At 47.2% G+C, this 17,472-nt stretch overlaps 1 long non-coding RNA gene across 2 annotated transcripts in view; it reads left to right on the top strand.

Annotated features, from left to right (window-relative positions):
- Positions 1-2,075: 2,075 nt before the first annotated feature.
- The window catches only part of LOC139053477 (uncharacterized), a 31,197-nt gene continuing 15,800 nt past the window's right edge, over positions 2,076-17,472 (top strand). For both annotated transcript variants that reach the window (XR_011510515.1, XR_011510514.1), the window contains exon 1: positions 2,076-2,621. This is a non-coding gene — a long non-coding RNA (uncharacterized lncRNA). The remainder of the gene's footprint in view (positions 2,622-17,472) is intronic.

Here is a 17,472-nt window from a genome sequence, read left to right as displayed (position 1 = left end):
ACTGAACTGCTGGCGTTGATGAAACTCTCGCAAACATCCTTCTAGACTGCGCGGCTTACAGCTCAGCTCGAGAAACCCTAATCGCCTCCTATCGACGCATAAGACTCCCCACAGCCCGTCCTGAGGACTGTCTAGTTCCTAGGGATTTTTCGGCTTTACTCAAAAGAGCCTTCCCAGCTCTCATTGAGTTCTTTGAGTCCTCGAACATTTACTCGCGGCCATAGGCCCCGTTTAATGCTTCTTTTTGTTTGTTTTTCTTCGCGGCCTAACGCTCGTCCCCCTCTTCCATCTTTATTTCTCTTCACTCTTTTATTCCCCTTCCCCCGTGCAGTACTGTTGAGGTGACATCCTAAGCGAGAGACAGTTACGGTAGTGCACTTATCTCTTCTTTTCCCACTTCAAAGTCACTTACTATTACTGCTCTCCAGACGTTTGCCCTCTAGATTTCTTCTTCTGGGGATACGTGAAGAATGTTGTTTACGCCACTGAACCTGCCACTGTGGAAGACCTCAAAGCAAGGATCACTGCTGCATGTGCTGCAATTCTCAAGCGAGTATTTAAATGCATGAAAGATAGGTTGATGATGTGTGTTGCCACGAATGGCCATCGTTTTGAACAGTTCCTTTAAAGGCATGTGATTGGAACAACACTTTGTGTGTATGTGTGTGTGAAATACGTATAAGCCTGCTAACAAGTAGCTTGCTGAGCAGTGGCTTCCAGCACTAAAGCTTTGTTGAGTGCATTAAACTCCGGGTTCATTGAGCAGGTTGTCTTTGCTGCAGTAGTAGTATTCCTTTCTTTTTTTCCCCTTCACTTGGTGAGTTATGTTCATATCTGTTTCAGTTTGCGCGTTTTCATTTACACAACTCGCGCTCACGCGTTCGAGATAGCTTTCCCGGAGAAAGTGAATTTTGATTAAACGTCGTTTTCATCCACAGCCTGAAACGGCATTTCGTCGGTGGAAGTGCATGGACACACACGTGGCGCCAAACGGAATGACGAAGTAAATTTAGCGGCCCGCCGGCATTGAAGCGCTAGGCCAAACCCGCAGACAGCAAGCGGATAACGAAAGCATAACGAAAGCTACTTGCGGCGCCGGACCAGCGGTGACCTCAGAGACGTGACGAAAGGGAGAGGGGGGAGGGGGGGCGGCGCATTGACGACAAAGACGCACTTTTTCCAGCCAGTTTCGGTTTCAAGGAACCTGCCAAGCGGAATTAATCGTTCGCGTAGCTCCCAAATGAACTCCGCTATTCAAAATTTGATTGCTAGTATAGGTAGTGTCGGGGATGGGCCCCAAAGTACTGGTTTGCTGTAGCCACCTATCGTTGATAATTAGAAATTAGTTAATTTAGCGTAACTTCGCTAATTGTCCACGTAAGTGCGGAAATTGCTCTGTATGAGGCCGCCAATCCATACACTCGAAAGGTAAACATAACGTTACCGTGATTTACGTTTTTCTAATCTTAAAAATTTGGTGCAGCTAAAAAAACCCTGTATACACAAAACAAACAAAGGTAATACGACGGGATAAAACCAAAGGAAGCGGCCACACTGTCGCGCACACTTTGAGCGTTGCCAGTTCGAAGATATTACAACAGACCAATTAATAGTTGTTTTCTAGTGCATAGATTCCTAAACAAAATTACACCCTTTTGCTCGTATCTTGCCACACAACAATAATCGTCATCTTTCTCGTCCGCATTTCCGTTCTTAAACGCTGTGAGCCCAGCCCTTCCAAGTCACGAACGGCATGCGCGTTATCACCATGAGAGCATTATCGACAGGAAAGTAGCGAGCACAGCGTTTTCAAGAAAGGAAACGCAAGCAAGACAGATGACGATTATTCTTGTGTGGCAAGATACGACCCAAAGAGTGTAAATTTGTTTAAGAACGTACTCCCGATTACGTCTTTGCCAGTACAAACAGAAATTTTCCTTGTTATCGCACTTTCTATAGAACGAACACAGTGACTAGTGACGCATTAAGTAACTGAACGGGCCGGTCGAAACGAAAACGAGTAGGCGTCATCATTGTAGGGTGACGACATCTCTTTCCCCCACCGAAACGAAAACGTGCGGAGTCGGCCTTTTCCCGCCAAAGCCGAAGTAGCTGGCCCGGTCAACGAGTTCAAGGTCAGGCGTAACACTGGCGCCTTCCTTCAAACTCTTCGTGCGACTAGCGAAGCGGCAGATCTCGTGGCTCAAGTTAACCAATAAGACAACGCCTGCACACGGCACTTAAGAGCCAGGCCGGTGATTTGGCGCGCACTCGGTGCTCGCAGAAGCGGCGGAGACGCCGGGCCTGGCGGTCGCTACTAACCCTCTCTCCCCTTGTGTGACTATGGTCTCGCCAAAGTAACGTTGGGTCTCGCGGAGGGATAAATTTGCCGCGCAACGGTTGCGTCATTTGGTCGTGGACCGGTTGGACGATTCGACAAGACAAGCTGCTTCCTGTTCTTCGGCAGCTTACGTATCGATGTGTTCCAAAACTCTTGTCTTCCTTGTGGTGTTCGTCGACGAAACTTTGAGGGTATGTTGTGCGGAGTTGGGACGGCTGCCCGGGGAAACAATGCGGTTCGTCGGTGCAAACCTTGAGAACGCACAGCAGGGCTTCTAAATGTGAGTACATATGAAATATGTTCACTGCTCTATTCATTGTCTCTTCGAGTTATAAAGAGCATAATTTTAAGCACTTAAATAAAGAAGCTATTGCCCTTTTGTCATCTCTCCGAACTCGCGCCCAATTGTTCGTGCTTCATCTAAACAAGAGGCGGGTATTGTAGCGGTTTTCGTAATTGTGCACGACCTCAGCGAACATAGAGTAAGACCTTGTTGAGTTGACCAGCTGATGCTCGACGCCGGGCCCATTACCCTCGCGAGCTCGAGCGTGAAACTGGAGACGTACCGGAATCATCTGCCTCGCCGCCATTTTTGCCGTTTTCGTGGGGAGGGAGGGTGCCGTATTGTTTCGGAGCAGCTGTTTCGCGCTGTTCCTCTGCTGCAGGCTTCCCGACTTTCTAAAGTATTTATTATTGCGAAAGCAATAGATAGTTTTAGTTGCACGTACAGTCGAGCGCGATTTGGAGGTTATCGCGCGAGGGTTAGCCAGCCCAGCACTCCAGGCACCTGGCGGCCGGTTTCGGGACAGGAAAAATCATGATTTCGCATTCTTCTCTCCATCGTTAGCTGTTACATACAACAACCATCACTCCGAGACAAACTCACCGCCCTTTCTCTGTATTCTACGCTTTCTATTTGTTGCGATAAAGTGTGGACTTGGTTACCTCGTATCTTCGCGGGCTTAAGCTAATGTTCCTGGTCACCCATTCTTCCTGGCTCAGCAGCAATGACGTTATATAGGCTAGACACAGCTTCGTAACGTCCAATTTCAGATAATACCGAAGAATACGTCGTGCGCACTGCGATCACTGCCTGTTCGCAGAACCAAAAAAAGAAAGAAACTGATAGCCCAGCAGGGAGTGACGGCTGCTGTAGGAACAGCAGAAAGAGTGAGGGAAGCAGCCGGATACTTCCCTCGCCTCGGCAGAGAATTCTTGGCCATGGCGCTGTTCGCGTTCTCGGTCGACGCTCGCGCGATAACCTTCAAATCGCGCTCGACTGTACGTAGAGGCTTTGCGTACGTAGAGCTTCTACGTGTAAGCAGTGCGCATGCGTAGAACGTACCGGCCGCGCGCTAGTCTCACGGACGTACGTGCGATTCAATTCTTTGCGTGCGTTTGTTGCCCACGTAGACAGCTTCGCGCGGGAGTTCCGCGAGATCACGAACAAGCGATAGCGGGCCGTGCACGCGAAGACCGCTTGCATCGAAACACGGTGACAGGAATGAATTGGCTACCGGCGGGTTCACATTTCCCGATAGATGGAGCTACGTGGTCCCTCTTGGGGCGCGTCGCGTACGTGTAGCTAAAAGCGTTTCAGATAGCGTGCACGTAAGGTTTGTAGGCTCTTCACGTTTGCGTACGTGAAGTCTCCACGTACGTGTAACTAAAGCTGTCTAATACTACGCCAGGTCTAACCGCTCGTCGCGTATGCTGTGGCCACGCCGTGGCTCCCCCAGAGCCGGCGCGGCGCTTAGCAGCTGGTGTGACGTCAGCTCTCTCCGTTGCTATGACGACGCGTGACGTCGGCTTGCTTCCCGCTCGTGGCGTGTACAGTGGCCCCCGAGCATGCGTCGCGCCTAGGTGGTCTCTCCGTTGATATGACGACAACCTCGCCTTGCGCTCGCTCGGTGGCGGCTTCACTGGGATATATTGGCCTCGAGCTCCACCACTGGAAAAGCTGGCGCCACCGTCGGCGTGACGTGCTAGGAGGGATCACGTGGACATAGCGGCCGCGTCGGCTGCTTCGGGCGCGCCGAAGCGAGCTGAAAACGAGTGTAAATTTCCTCGTACGCTGCGGTCCTCATTTAGTGGCGAAATTTTTCCGCTTCGAGTGTCTCCATTACAACGCTTGAAAGCACTGCAATAGGTAGTGGCTGCCTTTGAAGGCGCGCAGCATGGTAGGCTACTGCTCGGTGCCGCAGGGCCGGACGCACGTAACGGAGGCCGGTGGCAGCCTTATTCACACGTAGCCGCAGGACAAGAAGCTGCGTGAAGCTTGGCTCGCGAAACATAAAACCGGCAAACAGTCATCGGCTACAACTCGGGTATGCAGCAAGCACAGACGCGAGGAAGATTTCTGCTACGGTGCCCGGTCTGCGATGTTCTGAAAACGTCCACTGAGACGCTCGCCCGAGTCCGCTGCCCGACTAATGTCATGACGGTTTGGTCTATGAACTTGTCGATGCTACAGATACTGGCAAGTTCAGTGGAGTGGAAAGGCAGCGGTAAGAAGCACATCTAAAAAAAAAAGCATGGCATAAGGTCATGTTTGTGTTATGAATTAATGCACTGGATTACAAAAAAGGAGCAGCGGGAAATTGCACGCTGAGAACACCGATAAACATATATCAGTGCGACGCAACTCGAGAAATAGTATTGAAAGGTCGAAGAATTTAGAAGAAAAAAAGATTGAATCGTCGCGACGGCACATCACAGTCCCCGTAGGCGTCGAAGTCTCTACAATGAAATTATTTTTGAACAGGTCTGATAGCGCCCACGCAACAATGGTTGCTTGTATACTGTCAAATGCTCATATTCTGCGGCCTAAAGCTCATGGCACGGTGCGAAAACGCGTGCGCGGAGAAAGCGACACAGTGCGCGGACAAGCATGCAGATGCGCAGTCGGTCGCTGCAAATCTGCGCGGTCGCTGCATTGAGGCTTCGCTCTATTACACTCCATTTAGTTATACAAACACTATAAGAAGATATTTCACATAGTTTGCTCCCAGCGTTTACCTACCTTTCAGGCAAGAAGCCGGTTCGGGAGACTCCATCGCGGCGACCGCGCGCAGTGGCGTTCGCTGTACGTATTCGGTAAAGAGATAGCGTCTGTAAACGATTGTGTGATTTCAGTTTGCCCAATATTATTATTTAGACAGTAAGAAACTTCTCTCGTTTCGAAAGTACTTACAGAAATGTCCGGGAGAGCTCGCGCGTAGTGTTTTCAGTGAGCGCTGACAGCAAAACCTATGAGGAGCGCGCCACGTGATCCCTCATACTACGCCAGCGAGGCGCTTCCGATAGATGGCGACTCCGTAACTCCTCGCCGCCAATAGCGGTGCGCTACGCGTTGGTTGATTAATCTCGCCATGGAAATTACCGACGAAGAGTCTATATCTGAATCTAGTTGATCTACTGCTTCGAAACGGTTAAATTATAAGGCGAAAGCTAAGCAAGCTAGGAAGAATGAGAGAAAGGTTACAACGTGCCCAGGAAACTTTGCTTTCGCAATTCAACCAGGTTTACCCAGAGCTAAGCCACAGCCAATTTTTTTTCTCCTTGTTAATAAATGACGGCTATGGATGTCTGTGAAATGGTCTGTTATTTATTTTGGTTACTTGATGTAAGCCCTAAGTGCAGGCAATACCGGAAGGGTGAGCTCGTTTGCGTTTTGCAACCACGTGCTGCGTTTTGCGTTTATACTGTGGTCAGCGATAATTTCCATACCCAGCCTGTCACTCGTTAGATTTTTCCGACATTTTCTGACGTCTCTTGTACATTGCACTCGACGAATATTTCAGCAATAGCTGCGATATTGTTTACATGTAGGTTTGATTCTGGGTCTGAATCTCTTGTTGTATGTTAGTGAAATTTGCTGACGTGTTTTGTAGTACATGGCCATTTTACAAGTTTTACTTTCCGCACTCCACGTAGAAGTTGAAGCCATACGTACTTCATTTTCAACTGCACTGCTTGCGCATATTCATTATAGGCTCGGGAGAGCTTGCGACGGATTTTGTGGTGTATGCTAGTTTCTTAACATGCATTGGGGCTTCTTTTAACTTATGTTTAAGAAGTCCGAGAGTATGGTTAGTGGAGGCAAGGTAGCAAGGGTGAGTGAGTGAAGAAACTTTGTTATGAATGCCTGCAGAACGGTTAGCCTTCCCCTTTTAGGGAGGCGTCACCGTGACGCGGCCATGACGTCTTCGCGGTGTGTGGCGCCTCTACTTCGGCCGCGGCCGCACTACTTCCTTTGGTCGACTGCGCCTGCCCCTCTTTTGGGGTGGCAGCCTCCCTCCGGTTTCGCTCGGTCGTTGCCTTTCGAGGGCTGCCGAGATCTGCTGGATCGACGGACTGGGCTTGGACATCCTGGTCATAGCACCTCGTTGCGGCCTCGAGCCGCGGTGGGATCGTTGTTATCGTTACAGCTTCGTGCGGATTTTTAGCACAGTCCCAAAGGTAAAAAAAAAAAAACTATACAGATCCCACGCACTGTGGGAATCGATGAAAGCAAAGCTTTCCGTGCCGGATTCTTTGATTTGTGATGTTTACGGCTAAAGCTTCATTTATTCAATGTTTAGGCTAACACGAGAGTGGTGAGTTGATGTTAACGTTACCTTGCCCGCACCACTGCTATTTTTCTGCGTAGTACACAGAACACACAGGGAGGGGTGTTTGCTTGACGCGTAGTTGTGCGCCATATTTTATAACTTCTGAGAGGGTAGAGCGTTGCCATTTTTCTCACATGGCACGCATTGTGGCAGAAGTATTAAAATCGAATTGGATTATGGGGGCTGTACTTTAATCCAAAACCACACTCGGATTATGGGGCAATTAAGCCGTAGTGGCAGACTCCGGATTAATTTTGACACTGTGATGTTCTTTAAGATATGTCCCAAAATCTAAGTGCACGTGAGTTTTCTATTTCGCCCCCGTCGAAATACGGCTGCCGCGATTGGGACCACATCCGGCTACGACCTCTAGCATTGCAATAGCCGCGCAGCTACCGCGGTGGGCTCAGAACTGTTGATTTGACGGTCGACCGCTCCCAGACCCTGCAGTGGGCTTTAATTAATGCGGCTGTGCTTAAGCACGCCCTGCGTAATTTGTCCGCTTGACATATCTGCATGGCGTTTGTTTTTCAGAAATAGCAGCAACGTACTGCACCGTATCTTGAACTTAAGCGTATCCTGTTTCCCCGCAACTGCTGTCGTGTAGTAGTGGTGCTTCCCAGTGTGTCTATCAACCGGGAAAACCGGGAATTCTCAGGGATTTTGAGTAGTCTGGAAAAACTCATGGACAACTCATGGAATTTGTGCCGCTATCAGGGAAAATTAGCTGCAATTTTATTGAAAGGGTCGAAAGTAATGCTGGCTTGAGTAACAGTCGGGAATCGTAATGAATCGTCTTTGACGTCCTGTCGTCGGCTGGAGAGCTGCCAGTGTACAGTCAACGACCGACTTTCCGTATTCCCGACAATTTGGACGGCTTCACGGCACCACCACGTACCCCACAGAGTCAATGTATCAGAACGTTTGATATTTTTGACGCAAGAACTCTTCGCCGTCCGATTTTCCGGACGTTTTGCCGTGACCGCAGGTCCGAAACGGCAATAATCAAAGCCACCACGTACCTCTGCCATTTTCATTACCTCGCCGCCTCGAACCGGCGCTCTCGCACGCAGATCCGCTGGCAGCCGTAACCACCACTGCGGTGACGTTCGCTATGCAGCTTCTTGCCGTTGGGTGTTGTGTATTTTATTGAAAGAATTCGCTGCTGTCAGCAATGGCACGGGCTCCGCCTTTGCGGCCCTCGCGATTGGCTTAGGAGCTTGGAAAGCACGCGTTGTATAATGCCGGTTCCCGAAAGTCAGCTTCGCCTCTGTACTGAAATGTTACTTGGTGTAGCATACGCAAAAGTATTGCAGTGAAGCATAACAAGCGTGGAAAGGGGCTATTGCCACGGTACACAGTATGTATTCCTTAATTATACACGCGTGCACCCATATGTCTAATACGTGTATCAAGATGCCTTCAAGGTGTTTTCGAATGTGCCTGTGGCGGTTTGAGCTCTCAAGGCCAGCGAATGACATGCATTTATTTTTTCCAACTGGCCGATTTTTCGGACGTTTTCGAGCCCCCTAGGGAGTTAGAAAAATCGCACGTGGAGTGTGCAACTGACCAAGAAGATGCATCAAATGGTCCGTGGGACGAAGGAGTGGCGGAAGGAGGACAAGAACTGGAAGGACCTACGCATTGAGAAATGAACGGGAAAGGAAGCGTGCTGCCGCCGTTTTGAAGGAGCTCGAGCTCAAAAAACAAACTGTTGGCTGATGCTGAGATGCAGGTGTCCTTCATCGAAACCAAAATAAACTCTTTAAAGCAGTGAAACATAACACTAAGGCATCGTGCGCAGGCTGAGAGTATGTCAGGGCAGTTGAGGTTCACTTAATTACGAGCTGTTGAGAGAGAGTCTCAATTGTGACAAAGTTCGGGCCTCATAACCCATGAGCTTGCTATCAGTTGATAGAAATAGCTCATATTCGAAAATATTTGCTTCTGTATGCATCTCCTTTTTATTCGTTTTTGAGAGTGTCCGACTCGATTTGAAATTTTTTTAGAAGACACTTTATTTGCTGTGCATTTTACTAACTCCTCCCTTCGATTCTCTTCTTGAATAACATAAACACTACTCCTTAGTATTCACATTGGCATAAGTTTTTTTTTTATTTTCTTCATATGCTTACTAGAGAGTGACAGCATCGGGCGATATGGCTTCAGCCTGTCTTGACATAAAACAGTTCTGAATCACTCAGGGAATTTTGCAAAGGCACTCAGGGAAAATCTGGAATACTCAGGGAACTTGGGAATGCCAACTTGGTAGACACCCTGTTTCCTTGCCTTCACACATCACCTCCCCCCTCTTTTATATTGGAACTGCCTCTTCTCCCTCTCCTCCTCTCTACAGTTCTATCTGTGTCCCATCTGGCCATGCACGGTAGTAGAAAGGGAAGCGCTGTAGTTTCTGCAGTGCTTCTGCGGGGAGTCACGGATAATTACAGCTGTCAAGCAGCTAAAGTGACGACGGCCATGGAGCTCCAGAGGGCATTGTGCACATTCAACCTGTTGGGGGGAAAACGAGTTCCTCCCATCGCCTTTTCTCTCTTACTTGCGCTGTCATCCATATACACCCTCTGAACTCATAGTCGCTCATAGCACTTCCGGGCGACGAGCGATGTATTATAGATTTCCATAACTGAGCAATCGAGCGAAAAGAATGTCCGACCTGTTCGCGCGATGGCTCGTTTTGTCGCTCAAAACCGTCGCTCTGATGGCGTTTGGGCTTGATACCAAAGTACTTGTAAGTTGTGGCGAGTTCTACACAGCATTGTTATCGAGGGAGTAGGTGGTCTATTAGTGAAAGACATCAGTTTAGTTTTGGAAATATTTAATGGCACTAACAAATTAGAGCACCATGCACATATCACTTCTAGGCCAGTTTTTACTAAGTGGCTATGAGTGTTACTTGTTGCACATTGATACAATATACAATCATCTGCAAATAGTCTGATTTTGTTCCTCACGTACCTGGGTAAATCATTAATATAGATTGGAGAGAGTAAAGGTCCAAGTACGCTGCCTTGTGGTACTCCAGACGTAATATCAGCATAAGATGAGGTAGAATTGTTAACTGATGTAAACTTAATTCTAGATGAGAGCGGATTGATGATCCATGCAATTATATTAGAGTGAATGTTAAGTTGTAAAAATTCAACAACCTAGTGTCTGGAATGCGATCAAATGCCTTAGAAAAATATAAAAGTATTGCATCAACTTGAAACCCAGCGTTTATGTCGTTAATAAAACCGGGAAGTAGGGTGTCACATGAGTAGCCCTCGCAAAAACTGTGCTGATGCTTGAAAATAATGTTATGCTCTTCAAGGAAGTTGATGAGTTGACAGTGTATGATATGTTCAAGTAATTTACGAGTAGTGCTGGTTAAGGAGATTGGACAATAATTAAGTGGAGAAACACAATCGCCTCATTTGAAAATTGGTATTATTACAGCGAAGCGGTATACCTCTACCGTCCAATGAAATGTTCGTGTTGGCGTGGTAAGCAAAAAACTCCCCATACGTGGGCCGATCCCGGAGATAGTGCAATGCCGGGCCGACCTGCAGCAGAGGTTAAGCAGGTGTTATTCAAGCACATTCTCCCGTGAACTGGCCTTCCTCCACGTACGACGGGTGCACCACATCCATTGTGGCTTTTGAGTCGCGAAGTACCCGACACGGTTTGCCGTTTACCATGAGGTCTCGATTGTACGGTTCTAGCAATTTCAGATTTTCCTCATTGCTACTTAGTGACATCAACACTAGTTTGGGATTTTTGCACCCCATGGAGATATGCCCCGTTTCTTAGCAGTTGTAGCAAACTACTTGTTTCTTTGCCTCGAAAGCTTTTTTTTCTTTTGCCTTTCTGCCCTCTGGTCGGGTGACTCCTCCTTTCCTGAACGAAAAAACCAGTCAAAAACACAAAGGACAAGAGAAGAAGTTCACGACACAACGACTGGGGGAGTACAAGTATGTACCAACTGGCCCAGATTTCAACCCTTCTGCAAAGCATTTCTTCTTCCCTGGGCGTCTTTCTAAATGTTCGTACTCCCCCAGTCGGAAAATATACAAACTAGCCATAGGACTACCAATCAGCACCAGCACGGACAAGTTGCTGCAATTAGGCCTACACAACACTATAGACGAGCTCATTGAAGCGCAATGTACGGCACAATATGAATGCCTCTCTAAGACTAGAGCAGGCAGACACATCCTAGAGAGATTAGACATAGGTTACCACACACAGCATGGTGTCAAGGTGGACATCCCGAGAGATACAAAGGAAAGATTGGTAATACCTCCCTTACCAAAGAACATGCACCCAGAACACAATGAGGACAGAAGAAAGAACAGAGCGATGCAAATACAGAACAAATTCGGCAGCGACAAGGACGCAGTGTTCGTAGACGCGGCTCGATACAGTCACAGACGGGGATTTACGGCAGCCGTAATCGATAGGGATAAACGTACGTTGCAAGACATGCGCAACGATACGCCCCTCAAGTAACGAGATAGCTGAAGAAGTAGCCATAGCGCTCGCAGCAGCTCAGACTAACGCAACCGTGATAGTCAGCGACTCTCAGACGGCAATAAGAAACTTTGCCAACGGCCGAATCTCCCCGGAGGCACTACGAATTCTTCTTGCAGGAGGGCAAAATTACAAAAGAAAGATATATATCACCTGGACACCCGCTCACACCCTCGCGGAGGACGGCAACAACGAGGCGGCACATGACGCGGCTCGAGGGCTTACGGACCGAGCCGCAGTCGCAAGTGACGCCCCGACACCCTCCGGACGTGACGGTGCGGTAAATGAGTGGGAGTGGGAGGACAGAATGACAACATATAATGACATTACGAAACATTATAGGTTACAGAGGTGCATATTCCCGCGACCTCACGCAAAATTGACAAAAAAGCAGTCTGTCGCATGGCGGCAGTTACAAACTGCTGTACAAACTGCTGGGTGTGAGCGGGTGTCCAGGTGATATATATCTTTCTTTTGTAATTTTGCCCTCCTGCAAGAAGAATTCGTAGTGCCTCCGGGGAGATTCGGCCGTTGGCAAAGTTTCTTATTGCCGTCTGAGAGTCGCTGACTATCACGGTTGCGTTAGTCTGAGCTGCTGCGAGCGCTATGGCTACTTCTTCAGCTATCTCGTTACTTGAGGGGCGTATCGTTGCGCATGTCTTGCAACGTTTATCCCTATCGATTACGGCTGCCGTAAATCCCCGTCTGTGACTGTATCGAGCCGCGTCTACGAACACTGCGTCCTTGTCGCTGCCGAATTTGTTCTGTATTTGCATCGCTCTGTTCTTTCTTCTGTCCTCATTGTGTTCTGGGTGCATGTTCTTTGGTAAGGGAGGTATTACCAATCTTTCCTTTGTATCTCTCGGGATGTCCACCTTGACACCATGCTGTGTGTGGTAACCTATGTCTAATCTCTCTAGGATGTGTCTGCCTGCTCTAGTCTTAGAGAGGCATTCATATTGTGCCGTACATTGCGCTTCAATGAGCTCGTCTATAGTGTTGTGTAGGCCTAATTGCAGCAACTTGTCCGTGCTGGTGCTGATCGGTAGTCCTATGGCTAGTTTGTATATTTTCCGACTCGGGGAGTACGAACATTTAGAAAGACGCCCAGGGAAGAAGAAATGCTTTGCAGAAGGGTTGAAATCTGGGCCAGTTGGTACATACTTGTACTCCCCCAGTCGTTGTGTCGTGAACTTCTTCTCTTGTCATTTGTGTTTTTGACTGGTTTTTTCGTTCAAGTATGTACCAACTGGCCCAGATTTCAACCCTTCTCCTCCTTTCCCTTGCTGTTCTTGTCACTATTTTTCACCGAATCTGACCTTTCCTTTGATTTGTACTGACTTAACTTTGACCATCGCTCTGGCTTGACGGGACTGTATTTATTCCTCTCCTTAGGAGCTTCTTCGCCTTCGAACGCACGGCGAGTTACATACCCCTTAGCGAGATCAGCCGCTCTCGTGAGTGTCCGCACCTGGCTTATCCTGGACCCAATACTTGGATGTTTTCGGGCGGCTGGCGGAAGAACTGTTCTAATGCAACGTACTGCATTGTCTTTTCTGTGTCGCCGAGTGCACTCTCTTCTCTGAGCCATTCTTTCAGGCTTACCTCCAAAGTGTATGCGAAATCTGAGTATGACTCACTTTTGCTTTTCTCGAGTTCCCTGAATTTTCGCCTGAATGCTTCTGCTGATAATCTATACTTTATAAGCCGACTCGCTTTGAATTTATCAGTCCTCTGCTTCTTTCCCCATGCGGGCAATGATATCAGCTACCTCACGTGGCAGTAACTTAATAAGTGTTGCGGCCGCATGCTTCTCGCAAATTTTGCCTTCTCACCTGCGCGCTCAAACTGCGCTAGAAAAAGACCTATCTCCCCTACTACTGTGTCGGATGCCATCAAGTCTCATTCTGCACTCGCTTTCTCGTGCCTCTGTGCTAGGTCTTTCAGTATTTTCAGCCTTCAGAAACTCAATATCTAGGCGCCTCATTTCGAGTGTGTCGTGTGCAGCACGGTCGCGCTCTTCTTTAGCCTCAAATGCTGCCCGCTCGAGCTCTTTTTCTTCTAGGCGCTTACGCTCTTCCTCCTTACGTGTAGTGCTCTACAGGCATTCCTTCAGTTCGTCGTCTGCCCCGATTGCTTCGATCACCTCAATGATCCCTGGCTTTCTCTTCGATTCGACAGTTTGGAGGCTCAACTCTGTGGCCAAGTTAAACAACTTCAGCTTGTTTAGTGTGTTCAAGTTCACGGCTGGCTTTAGTGCCGCTAAATGTTCACCCTATAACAACCTGAACATACTCAAAACTTCCGTCAATGGTTAAAGAAAAATCCCTGCTTTGTACTTCCCCAAAAATATGTAAAGCCAAGTGATATCTCGGTGAAAAGCCATGCACTCACCATATGCAGTCATCAATCCTGACACCTTCCTTCGCAAGCTGTCACCAGGACAAAGAGGAAAGTCTCTTAGATGTCATCCAGTGTTGGGCAGATGAGCAAGATTGCAAAACAGTTGAATTTATTCCTGGCAAGCCAACTGCCTCTGTCCAGAGAAATTTGGGCAACGCTCACACGGAATGAACTGCCTTAGCATTTCACACATGCATTTGGTTTTTGCCGCTTGTGCACTGCATTGTGTACGAACCACGCACTGGTGCGTTTATGCTAACAATGAGGCGACAGGTAGATGCACATACAGGACTAACAGAAATACTCTGAAATATTGAGGTAAAAAAGATCTTAATGTAAGGCTTTTGCACAGAAGTTTTGTAGAGAAGAGTAACAGTGTTTCATAAAGCCATGGCTTTGCTGCGGTAGCAATTTCACCAACATAGAATATGGCCATGACTTTAAAAAAAACAGTAAGAAGTTCCTCCAGACAAATTCTGCACAAACCACATTGATGGACCCTAGGAAGAGCACAACTTTGCAAGTGATTTGACGATGCAGATGACAGGCAGAATCGTTCCAATGCCATGAAAAAAATCCAGCACTTGCACTGTACCAAGTTAAAAAAAAATGGAGTAGTTGCCTCTAGTTCACGAAACATGCCTTGGCGTTGCACAGCAAATTCCTAAAGTTCCACCAGACACACACACGCACAACCAAGCAGCCTCCTATGCCTGTACAGTCTCCAGATCATAGCAGCAGCGGTTTACGATGGAATGGCCTCCACTTATTCTGCATAAAAATAAAAGTGCACAATGATAAAAAAAACGGGAGATTTAGCTAAACACGCGTACAAGCTTGCTTTGTCGACAATGATCAAGCCATTGCACAATCAACATCCATTTCATTTGAGTGGCGACCTGAAGGGCCCAGTAATGCTGTAGACAGCTAGTTTTAGCTTTAAAAAGGCACTTTTGCAATCAAATCAGATCCAAAAATGTGGTGACGCTTGGGAAATGTGTATGCACAGTACTATAGTGCATCACCCAGGTCTCCCAATCCTTTCTTATCTAGTGTGTGTCCCTACATTCACTTTACTCAGGTACGGCTGTGCTGTGAAGATAGTTACCGATGGGGGAGCTTCCTGTTTATACAGCAGAAGCGATACTATCTATAGAGATCAAACTTCAATGGTCCCAGACAACTAGAATGCAAACATACTAATCCACAAAAAGGGAGATGTTAAAGAATCGAAAAACTATAGGCCCATTAGCTTACTCCCAGTATTATGTAAAATATTCACCAAGATAACTCGCAATAAAATAAGGGCAACTCTAAACTGTTCCCAACGAAGGGAACAGGCTGGCTTCAGGAAGGGATACTCTACAATGGATAACATCCATGTCATTGATCAGGTAATATAGAAATCCGCAGAGTATGATCAACTTCTCTATATGGCTTTCATAGATTACGAAAAGGCATTTGATTCAGTAGAGATAACAGCAGTCATAGAGGCATTACGTAATCAAGGAGTACTGAACGCTTACGTAAATATATTGGAAACTCTATAGGTGCCTTTATTCTCCACAAGAAAAACAGGGAGATACCTATAAAGAAAGAGGCCAGACAAGTAGACGCAATCTCTCCTATGCTGTTCACTGCGTCCTTGGAAGAAGTATCCAAGCTATTAATTTGGGCAGGTTCAGGAGTAAGGATCGGCTGTGAGTATCTGAGCAACCTTTGGTTTGCAGATCACATTTTGTTCAGCAACACTGGAGTTGACTTAGAACAAATGATTGTGGACCTGAACAGAGAGAGTAAGAATTGGGTTGAAGATTAATATGTACAAAACAAAGATACTCATGAATAGCCGGACAAGGGAACAAGAGTTCAGGATCGTCAGTCAGCCTCTGGAGTCTGTGAAGGAGTACATTTACCTTGGACAATTAATCACAGGGAACCCTGATCATGAGAACGTAATTCACAGAATAAAAATGGGTTGGAGCACATGCGGGAGACATTGTCATCTCCTGAATGGAAACTTACCATTATCATTGATAAGGAAGGTGTACAATCAGTGCATTTTATCTACTGCTGACATATGGGGTGGAAACTTGCAGACTGACAAAGAAGCTTGAGAACAAGTTAAAGACTGCGCAAAGAGCAATGTAACGACGAATTCTAGGCATAACGTTACGAGACAGAAAGAGGTAACCTAATGTGCAGGTGAAATAACCGGCGGACCATTAGGGTTACAGGATGGGTGCCAAGAGAAGGGAAGCACAGTCCAGGACGGCAGAAGAGGGGTGGGCGATGAAATTGGGAAATTCACGGGCGCTAGTTAATCGGTTGGTGCAGGACAGGCGTAATTGGAGATCGCAGGGAGAGGCCTTCATCCTGGAGTCGACATAAAATAGGCTGCTGCTTCCGATGATGAACATTATGGTTCATTGTATTAAAGGTTTTAGTAGTCTTAAAAGGCTGAGCCCACATGTACCCGAGATCAAGTGAATAATAATATAATCAGTTGATGTTAGCAAAGCCAAGTTAGGTGAACTTCCTGAACTTATACTGAAATGACTAGGTTTCAGCAAGCTAAATTTAAGGTAGTTGTTAATACAGTAAAGCAATAAATTTTCTGCAACTTCACTAATTGAAGATAAAATACATATAGGATGACAGAGACCAGCGTTGTCACCCTTTTTGTGAAAAGGAACTACCTTAGCTTTCTTAGACATCTAGGGAATGTTGTAGCGAAGTGACGCAGTTGTAACTTTTCTGACACATCAGCTCACCAGGGAGACAACAATGAGAGGGGATGAGTTCAGGCAGAGGCAAGGCCAGATCCGTAGGTACGAAGACGAGAAGTGCCATTTAAATAACTAGGTTTATTAACTTAGAATTTAGATTTATGCTCTACACATATCAAATACAAAACGATGACACACCGATCGTCGACGGCATGCCTGACCGGCAGGTGGTGAACTCCCGCCTGTGTGCTGCAGTCTCCTTGCTCTCTCCAAAACTTCTCGGACCATTCCTTAAACAAGTTTCCACAGCATTCAAGGGACCCGCGGGTCGGCGGGAGGTGCAGGCTTCTCCACCAATCGCCATTTCGACCCATCGGGCTGGCCGACAGGATCCAATAAGGGCCAGAGTTTAAGAGTCCAAAAATGTTTGTGAAAATACTCTGCATAAAGAATAAATTTGCCCAAAAGTAATCAACTTTTCACGTCCCATACAGCCGAGCGTGAGAAGAGGGTGCGACACGTGCACGAAGTGACCGTCAGGTACGGCAGCGTTGGCCGGGCGGGAGAACATGCCCGAGGCACTGTTGTGGTTATTTCCACATAAAGGCTTCCCCCGCATCGAGGAACCCACATTTGTGGAAAGAAAGGGGCCTGTGCTATACTATTTTCGCAACAATATACTGGTTTTTAACATAAGGTTAATTACAAACACTGCTCATGCACACGGTACAGATGGTAAAGAATCCCTTGACCTGATTTTGAAACAAGGCAAAGACCCCACATTAGCAACAAGTTATTGCCTAATTGCCCTCACAATTTGTATTTGCAAACTTTTTGAAAAAAATGTTAAACCGTC

The sequence above is a fragment of the Dermacentor albipictus genome, unplaced genomic scaffold, assembly GCF_038994185.2.
Source record: "Dermacentor albipictus isolate Rhodes 1998 colony unplaced genomic scaffold, USDA_Dalb.pri_finalv2 scaffold_137, whole genome shotgun sequence".
Taxonomy (NCBI): Eukaryota; Metazoa; Arthropoda; class Arachnida; order Ixodida; family Ixodidae; genus Dermacentor; species Dermacentor albipictus.
Note: the sequence above shows the minus strand (reverse complement) of the source record. Positions and strands in the feature narration are given on the sequence as shown.